Consider the following 3,388-nt stretch of genomic DNA (forward strand, 5'->3'; position numbering starts at 1 on the left):
TATATATGATTCAAATGTACAGTGAGCAAAAAAACAAAGGCAGGTGAAGGAACAACAAACAGGCATATTATTTTGATGCTCAGGAAGGATGTAAGTCTTTGATGTTTTGAACCTATGCTCTTCGACAGGAAGGGATGAGAGGAAAAAGAAAATGGAGAGAGAGAGAGAGAGAGAGAGAGAGAAAACAACCTTTGACAACTGGTGTTGATTTGTTTGTCCCCATAGCTTGGTGGTTTGGCAAAAGAGACTGATAGAATAAACAGTAAGCATTAAAACAATAAATGGGATTGATTTGTTTGACTAAAATTCTTAAAGGCAGTCACCAGCATGGCCACAGTCTAATGATTGTAACAGTAAAAGATAAAAGCTAAACGCTATGTGTGTTTATGTGTGTGTGTGTGTGTGTGTGAGTGTGTCGCCACCCCCATCACTTAACAACCAACATTGGTTTGTTTACATCCCCATAACTTAGCAGTTCAGCAAAAGAAACTGATAGAATAAGTGCCGGATTAAAAAAGAAAAAGTACCGAGGTCGATTTGTTTGACTAAACATTCAATGCCTTATTTGTAATGCTATTGGTCCTGATCTATCTTCTAAATTGGATTCACTCTTTCGTCATTGTCGTGTGGCTTCATGGTCTCTTTTCTATAAGTATTTTCATTGACATTGTTCAGCTGAACTCTCTTCCTTGGTTCCTCCTTTAAGAACTTATCAGCAATCAACTAGACTTCCATCCAGTTTTCATCAATATACTGTGCAACCTCCTAAGTGTTGGAAAGCACCTTACAGTACCAGTTTCTTTCCTCGCAACTCAAATTCCCTTCCACAGTCATGTTTTCCTCTTCAATATGACCTCCGGTCTTTTAAGTCTAATGTACATCGTCACCTATTGACGTCTGTCTAGTGTTCTTTTTATTCTAGTAGCTCTTACATTTTCAGTGGTCTAAGGACCTTGTAATGAGTGAATGCTTTACCAAAGGAAAAAAAACAAAAAACAATTCAAGATGTGTCCCAGTATGACCACAATCCAATGACAGAATCAAGTTTAAAATAATACAAAAAAATGCATCTATCTAAACCATGCAAGCAGAAAAAAACAAAGCATGTTAAAAAGGGATGATGATGATGATAATGTTAATAATGTTAAAAATTTATGCATGCTAATATCGTTTGCTGATGCTTATCATTAAAAGATATACACATGACAGAGAAAAACCAATTAACTGGTGCTTTTCAATAAAAAAAAATTCTCTTCTGTGATGTTTGTTTCTTTGTCACTCTGGCCATTGGAAATTGGGTAAATCAGTGATGAGCTTACTTTTTTTTGATTTGTTCAAGTCACTGGCTTGTGGTCATACTGGAGTACTGTCAGGAAGGGATTTGGTCAAATATATCAATTCCAGTACTTATTTTCTAAGTTTGGTACTTTTATTAATGTGTATTTGTCAACGGTGAAGGGGCATGGCTTAGTGGTCAGGGTGTTGGGCTCACAATTATGAGGTAGTGAGTTTGATTCCTGGACCAGGTTATGTGTTGTGTTCTTGAGCAGGACGTGGCATGTAAAAGCACCCACTACACTCTCGGAGTGGTTGGCGTTAGGAAGGGCATCCAGGTGTAGAAACTCTGCCAAATCAGATTGGAGCCTGGTGTAGCCATCTGGTTTCACCAGTCCTCAGTCAAATCGTCCAACCCATGCGAGCATGGAAAGTGGATGTTAAACGATGATGATGATGATGTTCCAGTTTACTTAACTGCAGAAATGATTTGCAACATCACTAGTGCCAAGTTGTATCCCCCTTTGCCTTTCCCTTGGACAACATCAGGCTGGTATGCATGGACAACTGATGGTCTTTCATAAACAACTTTGCCCAGACTTGTGCCTTGGAGAGAAACTTTCTAGGTGCAATCCCATGGTCATTCATGACTGAAGGGGATCTTTATCCATTACCCATTATTTGTCAATGGTTGTGTGGTATGAATTTGCTTCCCAACCATATGGTTCCAGATTCAGTCCTACTGTGTGGCACCTTGGGCAAGTGTCTTCTACTGTAGCCTTAGGTTGACCAAAGCCTTGTGAGTTTATTTAGCTGAGGGAAACTGAAAGAAGCCTGTCGTGTGTTTGTATGTATGTGTATGCATTTGTGTTTGTGTCTCTGTTTGTTCCCCTGCCCTGCTTGATGAGTGTTGATGTTTACATCCCCTGTAACTTAGCAAGAGTTTGGCAAAAGTGACCAATAGAATAAGTACAAGGCTTAAAAAAAGAGGAAAAAATAATAAATACTGGGGTTGATTCACTGAAATAAAAATTCTTCCAGGTGGTGCTCTAGCATGGCTGTAGTCTAATGACTGAAACAAATAAAAGATAAAAGATAAACCCAAATGCAGTTGTTTTTTTCAGTCTCAATATAAAGACAGATATAGAGAAAAGCACACACACACACACACGTGCATGTGTGTATGATAGTGTTCTGCACAGTTTTCATCTATGAATTTCAGTCATGAGGCATAAGTTGGTTTAAGGTATTTGCACAAAACGCTACACAGTGGAACAACAGCCAGGACCATGTGGTGGTTGTTGGGCGAACTTCTTAACTACAACTTTACAGCCAAGTGTGTGCTTTTGTATGCTTGTTGGAAACCTGTAATGAAGGATGCTATTGTTCACAAATGTGATATAACATAAATAAAAAAAAAAAGAGACAGATAAGTAAATAAATAAATAAATAAATATATAGATAATATAGATAATATAAATAAGCTGACGTTTCCTGTAACAGTAAATAACAGAATCACGCATCAAACATCAAACATATACACCAATACCTAACAATGGAAACTAATAATAATAATAATAATAATAATAATAATAATAATAATAATAATAATAATAATGATGATGATGATGAAATGAATAAATATATAAATATATAAATGAATAAATAGAAGAATTAGAGTAAAAAAAATCAACAATTCGTATCCGAGAACCTGGTGAATCGTTGCATTCAATTTATTAAAACAAATTATCTGTACAAAATCTTTACATATTCTCTCCTAAACAGTTCTCATGTAAATCATATATCTCAGAGGGGTGCTTCAGCAAATTTATTGATATACAATTAAAGGCAATTCTCTGCTTAATCAGCATTCTGCTAGTGTAGTATTCCATAAAAGTACATAGAGTTGTTCAACTGCTTTTTTGTTATTTTTTATTTTATCAATATTATTACTTTTACTTTTTTTTTTTTTTTCTTTTTCTTCTTTTTGGAAAGTTCTTCAGTTATATTTCTGATGTTATAAAAGATTTCAGAGAATGATTTTACTGAAAGCTACTGAATTACAGAATGCGAGAAAATTACAAATTTTTTCTTTTTCTTTTTTTTTTTTTTT

The sequence above is a fragment of the Octopus bimaculoides genome, chromosome 14 (genome assembly GCF_001194135.2).
Source record: "Octopus bimaculoides isolate UCB-OBI-ISO-001 chromosome 14, ASM119413v2, whole genome shotgun sequence".
Lineage (NCBI taxonomy): Eukaryota > Metazoa > Mollusca > Cephalopoda > Octopoda > Octopodidae > Octopus > Octopus bimaculoides.